This window comes from Temnothorax nylanderi, unplaced genomic scaffold (assembly GCF_030848795.1).
Source record: "Temnothorax nylanderi isolate EJ_2023f unplaced genomic scaffold, tnyl_v1.0 TNYL_tig0216_pilon, whole genome shotgun sequence".
Taxonomy (NCBI): Eukaryota; Metazoa; Arthropoda; class Insecta; order Hymenoptera; family Formicidae; genus Temnothorax; species Temnothorax nylanderi.
In genome coordinates, this window is record NW_027249278.1 from 276,413 (window position 1) to 289,711 (window position 13,299).

General features: G+C 32.7%; 1 long non-coding RNA gene and 1 pseudogene across 1 annotated transcript; both read right to left on the reverse strand.

Annotated features, from left to right (window-relative positions):
• Window positions 1-1,405: 1,405 nt before the first annotated feature.
• LOC139779265 (uncharacterized) lies at window positions 1,406-3,237 on the reverse strand. The gene is made up of 5 exons (XR_011719841.1): window positions 3,100-3,237; window positions 2,600-2,859; window positions 2,292-2,456; window positions 2,073-2,173; window positions 1,406-1,968 (listed from the first exon to the last, which is right to left on the reverse strand). It is a non-coding gene; the product is annotated as an uncharacterized lncRNA (long non-coding RNA).
• Window positions 3,238-10,281: 7,044 nt separating this feature from the next.
• LOC139779261 (uncharacterized) lies at window positions 10,282-12,541 on the reverse strand (annotated as a pseudogene).
• Between the last annotated feature and the right edge of the window lie 758 nt (window positions 12,542-13,299).

Sequence of the window (13,299 nt, forward strand, 5' to 3'; positions counted from 1 at the left end):
ATAAAATATAATGACTCGGCGTTGCTAATACGTTTTAAACGTGTTAATTTGGCATAAATATATCTTGTACTTTTTTTGATCCCACTGCTTGTACACATATTGCACAATATTTTTCCCTTCTTACGATGCATTGTAATATATAATATAAAATATTTTGTTCAATATTGTTAAGTTGAATTGTTACATTGATAGTTGGTGTAGAATCTTGTATAATCATACTTTTATACTTTGATTACTATTTAGATTTGTGTTATTATTATTACTATTATTATTATGCTTATTATAATTACCATTAATATTATTATTATTAATGATATTACAGTTATTTTCTTATTGCCGTCCTCTTCTTCTTCCTTCTTTTCATCATTAGTTCTAGTCTTTTTTGTCTTTCTCTTTTCTAAAATTTCTAAAAACTCTGATAAAAAAGTTCGATCATCTTCCTCATAATTGCCGTGGCTTACATTTGCCATATATTGTGATATTGTGATTAGCTTTAAATCATTTTTAAATTGAATGGAATTTGGTGTAGGATGTTTTTGCCGTACAATGCAAAAAACATTTTCTAAGCAATCTTGGCTGAATCTCGAACCCATAACAAAATTAAAACCTTTATTCAGTAAATATTCTGATACTTGAATATATGACGTAGTGGATATCACAGCTGATGTTTGAAATGGTTTCCAACTTTGATCCTTTCCAACTTTTAATTCAGAAAAAAAAGTTATAGCTTCTTTGAGAAATGTTATGGTTTTATATACTCCTTTATATTATTTTTCCCCAAAGCAAAGAGAGGATGGCGCGCAGTCATTATTTGAAACCAATGAGCAATATATTTTACAAACCACGACGTAGACTTATATGAAACTTTGTTTTTTTCTTCAGCTAAAAAATTTAATGCTGAGCTAACATCATAATTCATACGTTAGATGCGAAAAAATTGTATTCTTATCTTAAGAATATACCACTTATCTTTATAATATTTTCCACTAAAATAAGCGCCAAGAGGATCCTCTTAGTTTAAGAGAGAAATCCTCTAAAGATATTCTTAAGTTTCAGATATTCTTAATGTGTAAGAATATATACTAAAGATATTCTTAAGTATCAGATATTCTTAAAATGTAAGAATATATACTAAATGGAATGTTTTCTTATTATTCACTGAGAGAAACATTTTATTACTATGTGAACCAACATTTTTTGCTGCAAAAGCTAATTAATTTTGCAATAATAGCAAAACCTTTTGTTGCAATAGCAAAGTTCAGTAAAACTTTGCTATTATTGCAAAATTAATTAGCTCTTGCAGTAAAAATGTTGGTTGTTCACATAGTAACAAAACCTTTCTCTCAGTGTTATATTATTATATTATTTATTATTTGGGATTATTGACCATGATAACATAAAACAGTTCTACAAATAAATATTCGCTATTTATTAAATGAACGCATACATATTGCAACTGTCGTTTAGTCTTTCGTATTGTATGCTACGCACCTTCCTTGCATCCTGACGAGGACTTTAGACGCGGCATTTATGCCTTATACTTCTTACAAATATACATTTTATTAAAATAAGAAAAGTTCTGCAACGTAAAACGAAATCGTGGAATAGCCTTAAGCACTAGATTTTCTTTGAAACTAATTCAATTAAGGAACTAAGTATACTTGTTACTCGAGGAATATTATCATCCTCTTTAAGATACAAATCGTAAAAATACTTCTGAATAAAAAGCCAGACTGCTCGGCACTCCTCTTGATATGCAGCGTCCAGCGCATGAAACGCCTTGAAACACGTGTCCAGAGCTTTTAATGGAGTACGAAGCTCATACCGCACAGTATCTATTTGAACGTAACTGGCAGTAATGTTCGATAAAGTAGGTCCAACAAATACTAACGTCGGCTGCAAGTTGAGGCCGTGATTTGCCAGTCACTCGCTATGAATCTTGATTTGACGATTCAAGTCCCCCGGAATCTGCAAAATATTTTTGAAAACAGTCAGTTTATGTACTTAATTATTATCATAAAATAGAAATATTTTCTATAAATGATAATTACAAGGACATGGAGGATAAAGACCTTTCTGGCTTCTGCGACAGATGGTATATTTACGCTCGCACCTCTTGTCCTTTTACAGCAAAGTGATGGCAGTAAATGAAATAGAATTACGTCATTTTTTTCTGAAAAACATAAATAAAGTAGTTAAAATAAATTAATAACAGTTATATAAATTAATATATAATTACAAATAAGTAACAAAAGAAATTGAGCCACAAAATACAGTCTTTTTATAAATACCTGTATCTGTAACAGTCAAATCTTTAAGTAACTTCCTGCCATACTCATCTGATTTAGCAATTTCAGCATTAAGAAGATTAATTAAGACTTCTTTGGGGTTGAATCCCACTTTGATATCAAACCATCTTCTCTTCCAGGATATAATTCTTTAAAATCTTGCTGAATCTACAACCATATACAAATCAATTAATTTAGCATGTTTGAAAGGGAATAAATTCGAAAGGAGAAAAAAAGAGCATCACACACACACACACACACACACACACACACACACACATTCAAAACATGTATAAATTCAATTTTCTCACCAGTAGATATCCATTAAGTAGTGCGAGCACGCCCCAATTTTTGAAATAATCACTCACTAAAGCATCAGACTCTTGCGATTGTTGGACAGAAGACGTTGCCTTATTCAGCTGCGATATCGGTCTGGTTTCTCTCAGATACTGAAAGCGCAAAGGATGTGTCACTGACCAACTGCGCAAAAGTTCAGGCCAAGACTCAATACTGTCATATTTTAAGCAGGCGATTGCAGTTTTAACTGTAGAGTCGTTTGGATCACAACTTCCTGAAAAATACCAAAAATATTAAAATTAAACAAGTTTTGAATCTATCTCTTAATTATTTCCTACAATTTGCATACTTAAATTAGCTATAAAATTGTATTCTCCTTCTGTATTGAATATTTAACTAATAAATCTGATTTCTTTATTACTAAACATATCTGATATTTTTATTAGTATCAAAAACTTGCTAGAAATTTTGACAAACTATAAATAAAGAGTAAAAGAGCAATTACAATTATTACCTGCAAATTTTGCAGGATGAGTGATTCGATTTTCACTCGAGACAAAAGAAGATTCAGAGTGAGAATGTTCTGTTTCCCAAGAATCAGCAGCTTTTTTTTTACCTGATATTTTATATTTTTTACTTATTATATGTACTTAAATCACATAGTGATTTGAGTACATATGAAGTACATATTTAAAACTAGCGAAAATAATCGTTTTCTTAAAAAGGATTGCACATAAGTAAACAAAAAAGAAATAGGAAAGTATGCATTTTTTACATGTCGTGTATCTAATGACGCTTATTTAAAACAAAAGGATAGGAAAATGTATTATAGTCACACGACTTGTTGGAAAGATTTAAAAATCTGAGTCCTCACTCGTAAGTTATCGTTTGCACAGAAAAATGTACTTACAAATTAAGCGTGATTTAAAATTCGAGAACACTGCAATCGTTCAAATATCTCGTGAATACATTTTCAATTGAATAATACATTAAGACAAACAATTTTTACAGTGCGAACATGCAATTATCTTGTAAGTTATGTCAGACAGTAATCTCGATATTTCGGATAGAAGATAACTTTATAAATTTTGTAACGTAATTGCAGCGCATTTACAGCTGTAAGCGGCAAGTTATAATTATACGAATGATACATATATGGCAAGAGAAGGCATCATATGTTCGTGGATGTTTCAATACGTGTTGTATTATATATGTTACAAAATTATATAGTTGTCTTTCCATATACGGACCATCCTTCAGTATACATAGATGTACACACACACACACACACACACACACACACACACACACACACACACACACACACACACACATATATATACATAAGTATACATATATCATGTTACATACGTATGTGCACATGTCGCTGTACATAATATATATTTTTCAAGGAAAAAAAATACATATATTAACTATATGTCATCCTCTCGACGAAACATACCCATTACAAAATGAGAAGACGAAGCAAAATTCGTTGAGCTGTTGGTACATATTGCACAAATACACGATTGGTATCACAAATTGACTACAACGTACGCAAGCCAAACACTTCGTCGTCGCACGCAATCTGTTTTACGGGAACGAGAACCAGCACGTGAAATAGGAGCGATAAAATCTCGCGTTTAGAAAAGTAAACAAATAAGCTGCTCCTCCAGACACAACGTTTTAAATGTTCCGATAATCTAAATATGAACAATTCTAAATGTAAGTATATCAGCTCGTTGTGCATTAGCTGAAAAACGTAAGACGTAAGAAAAATAGGCGTTTAACGGTCAGTGTAAAATTGATTGCGTGTGACATACGCTTAACTAAAGGTTCTTATTTCCTAATATGAAACTTTCCTTACGAGAATAATACCTATCCGAAATAATACTTAATATTTTGCTAACGCGATTATCTACATATAACACTAAAATTAAAGATTTTTGATTTTTTTGCATTACGCTAAACCATATTAAATAAGTTCTCTATGCAAAACTGGACCAACGCGGACAGTGTGTCACTACGGCAGAATTGCATTGATAATACTGGCACAGTGAGGCAATGACCTTAGGATTCTCTCTAAATAACTAAGAGTAGTTATTAACATATTTATCTGGAAAACTATATAACCATTTACGTCGCGTAAGTAATTATTATTTTGTTTATCCTATACTAGAGATGGGTGATACAGTCTGAAAGTATCGATACGCATCATGAATGAAAATATCGTCCATCTTTATCCTATACCATCAATCACTTCCACTTAATTCCTATACACGGAAAACCAATATTGCAGACCAACATTTAAAAAATAAAACTTTTAAGAAAGGAAACATGCGTTGCTACAGCATCTCGACAATATTGCAATATAATATAATAGGTTATTGCGATAAATATTACCACATGCCCCAGTGGTCGAACTGGTACGACACCTTCACGGAATGAAGGAGGTTCCAGGTTCGAACCCTGGCTGAGGTAATATTTTTCGCAATGATTTCTTTACAGTTATTTAGATGCATATAGCATCAAAAATTAAATCGATTCAATTTAATTAGGTGTAGGGAAGGATTTTATTACTCCAACCGGCACTGTGTTTCGAGTCTGACATTTAGTCGGTGCATCTCGATGTTGCAAGAGCGACAACTAGTGTAGACAATAAAATCCTAGTTTTTAGACGACATATAAATTTAATTACACAATTTAATTCAAGATCCGCACGAATATAGAAAACGGGCTATTAACTAAGAACCAAGCGCTGTAAATGATGCGCGAAAGTTTCATTTTTATTGCTATCTTACATATCTTTCAACCTTGACTGTGCGCCGACTAAATTTCAGTCAAGGTTGGAAGATATGTAATGATATGTTTCGTTAGCGAAACATTTGATACCTATGAAATTATATATGATATTTGGGGCAATGTGTCGCGACACTGCGATATTGACGTATACGCGTCGATATCGGGCGGGGCGCGGGCCATTGCGTCGTGGTCCAGCGAGCGGGTGGATGCTGCACGAGAGAGATACCGCGACCGCCGTGACGACCCTGGCAAAAATAATATGTTTATAAAATGTTTGCTTAAATGTTGAGTAGATGTTTCATTTGAGTTTTAAAAAATTTATTAAATTGTTTATAAGATGTAAATTTAAACACGGAATTGTTTATGAGATGTTCACAGCTATGTTTTTCTTATGAAATATTTAAGTGGCGTTTAATAACATAGTCTACGTTTCCATTATAGTTTTCTAAGTATTTATAAAATGTTTTGTCAGCAGGGGGTTAACCAAGTGTTTGCAACGTGCTTCCAAACAGTGTAAACATCAATAAAACTCTTTATAAATAGTGTAACCATTGAAAAAACTCATCATAAACAAATACAAACACAATCTCTCACTAAAAATTTTCGCCAGGGGAGCGGTGCGAGCGAGAAAAAGAGAACGACAGGCGGACATATATGGTCGCGGGGTCCGCGAGGCTCTCAAGTTACGCCTGCTAGCGACGGCGCTAGTCGTTTTCACGATAATGTTCGGCGCGTCTCTCTCTCTCTCTCTCTCTCTCTCTCTCTCTCTCTCTCTCTCTCTTTCCTCTCTCTATCTGGGAGTTCCACCTTTTCTCTATCCTCGTAGCCTCTTCGACGCCGTCCTTCTTGCGCGCCTCGCGCGCTCGTCTCCTTCGTGTGCCGGGCATCAAAAATACAGACGGTTGTTCTGTGGGTGAGAGAGACGAGGAGGAGAACCAAGGGAGAAGAACAGGAGAGAAGCGTTATTTCGAGATTATCGGGGATTGCCGGCTTTCGGGAATCGTGCCGATCGTCTCATTCCCAATATCGAGCGTGTTCTTTAAATTTCACTCGAGCTACCGTCACGATTTTTGCGAATTCAAAATTTTACCGCTCGCGGATCTGTCGGATTTGGCTCGTGAGATTAGAAGCCAATACATGGATTGTAGAAGTCAACGCGACATTATTTACTCTTCTCGATCTTATTACTAAGAAATTCTGGAAATTAAAGAAAGCACATTTTTCAAGGAAAGTAAACTTAAAATTATTTCAATTATTATTTATACTTTTTCTAATTTACATTTTTCATTAAAATACTTCTCCTTAAATATAAATTTTAACTAAGCATAAAAAGAAGTGTGCAAATAGAAACTTGCACATTGCTTCCTCATAGTTTTTAAGCGTGCAAGTAGAAACCTGCACATTGCTTTCTTTATGAGGAAGCCAAATTAATAAATATCTACTAATAATTATGCATAAAAAAAATAGGCTTCCTCATAGAGGAAGTAATGTGCAGGTTTCTACTTGCACACTTAAAAACTATGAGGAAGCAATGTGCAAGTTTCTACTTGTTAATTTTATATTTTATTGTAGTATTCTTCTCTTAAAGGATATATGCATTTTCACAGATATTTCGTGGCAGTTCTTCACTACCTTTTTCGTTCTTTCGGAGTTTAAGATATATACTTAAAAACTTTTAATATAAACATGTTATTAAAATTGCAGGATTGTGCGCCGGATATTCGTTCGCGTATTTTATTTCGAACTCTCCTCATAATGACTCCTCTCAAACTTTTATATCTAAAGAAAAATTTTCGCGCAACTTATCCTCGTTTCTTATAGTCAGAAATAAATTGCAGTCATTAATATAGGATTAGGTGCGGTCTTTTACCACCTTCTACAAGGGAAAACCTCTCGTGCGTAAAATAAAGGGATATATACCGGGAGCTCAAACGCAAACTCGGACGACGGTGACATTTAGAGAGCGACCACTGCTTAATTACAAGCGGATCGTTAAAAATTGCTCGCTAAAATGAGCGCCACAAAGTGAACGTGCTTCTACATCGTAGGATCCCCGGATCGTTCCACTGGAAGAAAATAATTAGGAGAACGAATAATTGAATTCATCTTGAAAAGTTGGAGAATTTCGAACGAAGATCTCAATTCCAATCTTGGGCGTGATATTACGCACGGAGATCTGCGTCTGACCTTTATAGCCTTTACTTCTCTTATTTCAATTTCGATGGTCCTTATACTATTTTAATGGATTTTTTTTATTTTTTAAAATTTTTTTTTAGCAGTAGCGCAGAGACCACGAAAGCTATCGGTCTCCTCGAAAGTATAATAAAGATTATTCTCTCTCTGTACTGACCCGAGTCGTGTATCCTACCCCGAGATCCTGACATTACCGAGAACGTTCATAACAAGATTTGTCAGACTTGAAACACAGTTCCGGTTGGAGTAGTAAAATCCCCCTCTACACCTAATTAAATCGATTCGATTTAATTTTTGATGCTATATGCATCTAAATAACTAAAGAAATTATTGCGAAAAGTATTACCTCAGCCAGGGTTCGAACCTGGAACTTCCTTCATTCCGTGAAGGTGTCGTACCAATTCGACCACCGAGACATGTGGTGATATTTATCGCAATAATCTATTATTAGTTGTAATATTACGCGTACTTTCAGCCAGAGTGATTTAAAATTCGAAGTATAGGCTCCAATGGAAATTCACGAATATAGAAAACGGACTAACTAAGAACCAGGCGCGGTAAATGATGCGCGAAAGTTTTATTTTTATTTGCATTTTACAACCTTATCTTCCAAGATATGTAATTAAAAGATACTGGTTGGAAGATATGTAAAATAGAAATAAAAATAAAACTTTCGGGAGATTTTACTACTCCAACCGGAACTGTGTTTCAAGTGTGACAAATTTAGTTGGCGCGTAGTCAAGGTTGGAAGATAAGGTTGTAAAATGCAAATAGAAATAAAACTCACGCATCATTTACAGCGCCTGGTTCTTAGTTAATAGCCCACGCGTAATCGTGGGTACCAAAGTGGGTTATATCCGTGTTTATTTTTCCCAGAGCCGTTTACTCTTGCAACATCGAGATACAATATATATAAGCCCGTAGACTGGCATACATTTAGTTATTCTGTTCCAGTCAATCAGAGAAGAGACATCTTTCAACGCAACATGACGGACCCAAGGAAAGATATACCTTTCTATTATTCGCCTAGCGGTGACACGGAGGAGGATAAGGTCAGTCCTATACCATTCTCCCTTTTCTTCTTTTTTAATGATGTTTTATTTATGACAGGCGGAATGTTCGTATCATTACTAGTAGAATAATTAAAAAGACGTATTCTATCATTCAAAGTGTCTAAAGAAAATAACTTTTCCGTGCTTACAAAATAATTTAAAATTTTTGGAATTTCGTATCGGAAGATGCCTTCGAAAATATCGTGCATGACATCAAAACATATATTTTCAATAACGTGAAAACTGGAAATTGTATTGAAAATACATTCCTCTTGGATACCATGAGTATTTGAGGCGCAATCAGCAGCATAATTTAAGCGAGTTCTTAATATTTCAGAATCTTCTGATATTTAATTTTGAAGAGTGATTTTATCAGCTGAACAAGCTCTACACGAATATAATGAATTAAAACTTTTGGAAAAACCAAAAATTGTGTGGAGCCCTAAGTTATCTCCTACAATACCTGCTAACGCAAAATATATTTTATATTGCCTACTATTAACGTTTACAACTAAACCATTACTTTCTAGATCCTTAATTTTATTTATTAGATTACAAAATATACTTTTGTTTCCTAGCTGTGAATGATCCTTCACATTGTGTAATTGAAGCAAAAAGATATTTTCAAGCATACTTGAATATTCATTTGGGGAATAGTAGGAATAGTACAATATACGGCACCAATTTTATGTACCCCACTGTGAGAGCCAAGAGGATTGTTAATTTCGAAATCATCGAAATATAGTAATAAAGGCAAAACAATTTTTTCTGCATATTGCTCTTCAATAAGTTTCCAAACAGTTCCATCAACAATAGAAGTTAATATGTCATTACATTTACTTTCACACGTGTGTTTTATTATCATCTGCAAAATATTTAGTAACTGTAAGAATCTGCTTAATACAAGTCTCAAAGGAAAGCATTTTGTGTGTGTGTAAAATTGTGCATATATCTTTTATACTAAATGATACATTTCGCTCACTCTCTGTACTTTCATATTTATGTATAATAATTTCAATAGTTGATTTATAAAAATTGCTTACATATTGTATTATTTTATGTGCAAGCGATCGTGATAAAGAATTATCAGAATATAATTTTGAAACAAATAAAGCAGCGTTTCTTGTTACTATATCATCAAATTTTTTTAACGTTATTGACGGATCGTTTATTATTTGTTCGCAAGCCTCTGTGCTCAATAAATCTTCAGCATTAGTGTACTTTTTAAACAAGTCATCAATTTTTAAAATTTCTGACAAATTATTATTTAGTGAATGCAGTTCAGATATAACAGAAACATTTGTATTATTTTGACTGGGATGTTTTAGTATTAAATGGCGTTTAAATGAATATAAATTTATGAAGGTACGCATACAATTGTCTTGTTTACATATAAAAGTAGAATGTGAGGCGTTGTGCATTATTTTTAAATGTGCTATGAGACATGTGACTGTTAAAGAATTATTATCGCAAAACGAACAGATATACATGTTATGGCAGATAATTATACAATAATCTTTTTTAATGTTTTTAGTAGTCTATGTAGTTAAAGGAATAAGTAATATTTATAAGTAAAATAACTTAAAAAACTATTGAAATAATAATTAATATACTGTTTTAAGTATAACATAAAATAATATAGCATACATCTAAAATAAAGTGATTAATTTGTCATGGAGTTGAGAGTATTAATAATTGTCGTTACATATGAAATTTGTTTATCATATATTTTGTAGAAAACTTGTAAAGACAAAGCTGCAGTGTATACCAAATGTGCTCACTTTCTGGTGAATAATTAACATCAAATACATGAAATATTTTGAAACATAAATCAACTGCTTTTAATGCCGTTGAAACTTCATATAATACCTTATCTATGCAAACATATAATCTATTTACTTCTGCAAGAGTAAGACCAACAACTATTACATATGGTTGTACAGTTAATCCTAACTGTTGTGCTCGTTTTACTTTTTCTTCCTGAATACGATTAATATCGCCAGGTTTCTAAAAATAAGATCTTTTATTAATTTTTCGTATATGTATTTTTTAATAATATACATAGCAGTAATATATGCAAGATACACACACACATCGAAAACTTCTTACCTTTGCATGTACTATCATGCTATTTTTACATTCACTTATAGATGATTTAAAATGTTCTTTTTTTTTAATGCCAATTCTCCCTTTTGGAGAAATGAGATGAGATAGCAACAAAACTTGTATTACAACTTTAGCGTCTGAAAACATAGAAAGTAAATAATTTCGTGTGAATATATACATTTTTTTGTAAACGTACCATCTGTTAAATCATCTGCATCGAGTAGAAGATGTAACTCGCTCACAATTTTTTCTTCTTTAACAGGACAAATTTCCTGAATTTTAGAAAAAAAGTTAAACCAATTCTTTATACAATCCTCTGATGTTAACTTGAGATATGTAAAATCTTCTTCAATCAATGTATGTGCTGTAGGATGTTTCAAAATAGGCCACTGAGTAAAAATTTCTTCAACAGTTTTATTTGAAGATTTTTGTATTTGATTTCGTCTGTATGCCACAGTTACTTTCCAATGATTTTCAACTAATTGCCATGGTGACTGATTACTTTCAAGCCACAAAATGCTTTCGCGAATCACAGAATCCATCTGCAGAAACAAGAAATATTAATAAATAAAACAGTAAAATATTTTTAATATAAACAAACATAAAAAAGTATTTAATGTATATCATCGATTATTCTATCCATCTATTTATTATGTAATTACCTTCAAACTCGCTATTATAAGCAGATGTTGAAGGAGATGTAGAACTGGTGTCTGTCAAGCTACATCCTGTTAGTTTCTTATAATTTCGTATTTTATTTCTATATTTATCAACCAGTTTAACACGTGATGTTATAGATTTATTATTTTTCGAGCGTTTCTTCGGTACAGGCGGAACATAATAGGCGTTGCGTGTTTCTGTTGGAAATAATTCTTCAATTTCCTTGGATAATGCTTCAAAATCTTCATTTCTAAGTGGCCTACAAAATAATTACATAATAATATAAATATATTTTTTCTTGTAAAACATTTATTATTTTATAATTTATATAACAAATTTACCCGTGAATATTATTTAAAACTTCCGACAAAATTAAATCCACAATATTATATCGGCATATTCTGCTTAATAATTTTTGTTTCTCGTACGACTTCAAAATTGCGCGTCCCTGTGTTATGCCCTTTAAAATATCTTTAACAGATGGTCGTTGCAACTTTCTAAATATCGACGACGATGTAGTGGCTTGTTCATTCAGAAATAAACGATTTTCTTTATTGGTATAATCTTCATCTGATGAACTATTAGTATCGTGTGCAGGAATAATATTTTTATCTCGTTCCTGTAACATATATTTCATACCAAATATATGTAATTATATTATATATAATTATACTTTTATTTTACATATCAATATTTATTTAAAATTTTAATAAATCTTACTAAAATGTGTACGTACAGATGTTACGTTTTCAGTTGTTTTAAAATGTTCCTGCCATTTTTTACAAAATTTAATTCTTAATCCGACTTGCGGAATTAATTCCTTCATTAATTTCGGCGTTAAATTAGCCATACATTCTTTGTCGATACAATTTTCTGTAAGTAAATATTTGTCTAAGTATGTTATAGATAATATGCAATTACAGATATTTCGCAGATATATTTTTCCAAAAATGTATTAGCACACGTTGCTTACGTCGCTTTGTTCTGAATGTCCAGGTGTAGAAAATAAGTAATCTTTTTGCACACTGTTGAGGATTGTATGAGAATGTCTGGGACAACCTTATCGTTAATTACGCCCGCACTTCGTAATTAAAACGTAGACACGTTATTGCGCAAGGAATAGTCTCGTTGCCTATCGTGATTCGGATAGGTCTCGATCAAAGGTCCGTCGAGCTTGAACTGAGCTCGCCGGATCGTCGCACAACACGCGAAATTCCGAATTCGGAAGCGACGCAGATATGCGGAAGCATGGCCCGCGCGTGATCCCATTGTCGGGAACGTGTGTATGCGTGCCATGATCGACTTACACGCTGTAGTCGTCCGAGAAAATATAAATATAACTTAAATTCCGGAATCCGGAACACACACGAAGAAGATACAGACGTATTTCCCGCGTGTGATAAAAAGATTTCTCCTTTTCTATACATTGGACATTCATTTATTTCGTTGCGTTGACCGAAGATATACAGCTTACGGTACGGACGTTCTTGTGCAGAGGTTCTAATTAATTATATTTTTGGTAAAGCAACCCTCTACAAATCTACTTCTGTTCACAAGTCAAGATAAAAGACATACAAGATAAAACTGTAATCTTGAAGAAAGATATAATTATTACCTTTAAAATGATTGACGAGACTACCTACGTCCCAAGATTCCAATAAATCTTTTGTGATATCGTCCATCCTTATCCTTACTATGGCACAATTTAACACGCACTTATACTTATGCAATTTATGGACGTCACTGCACGCACTTACAATTGTTGTCGATTTAAATATATTATTTTTAGTTTATATTTTAATTCTTCGTTCAATTCAACTTTCGTATCTTACTTTTCGTTTCATTATTGATCTCATGCACAATAGAATGAAAGTCATGATTTTTGTCGTATAGAAAATTTT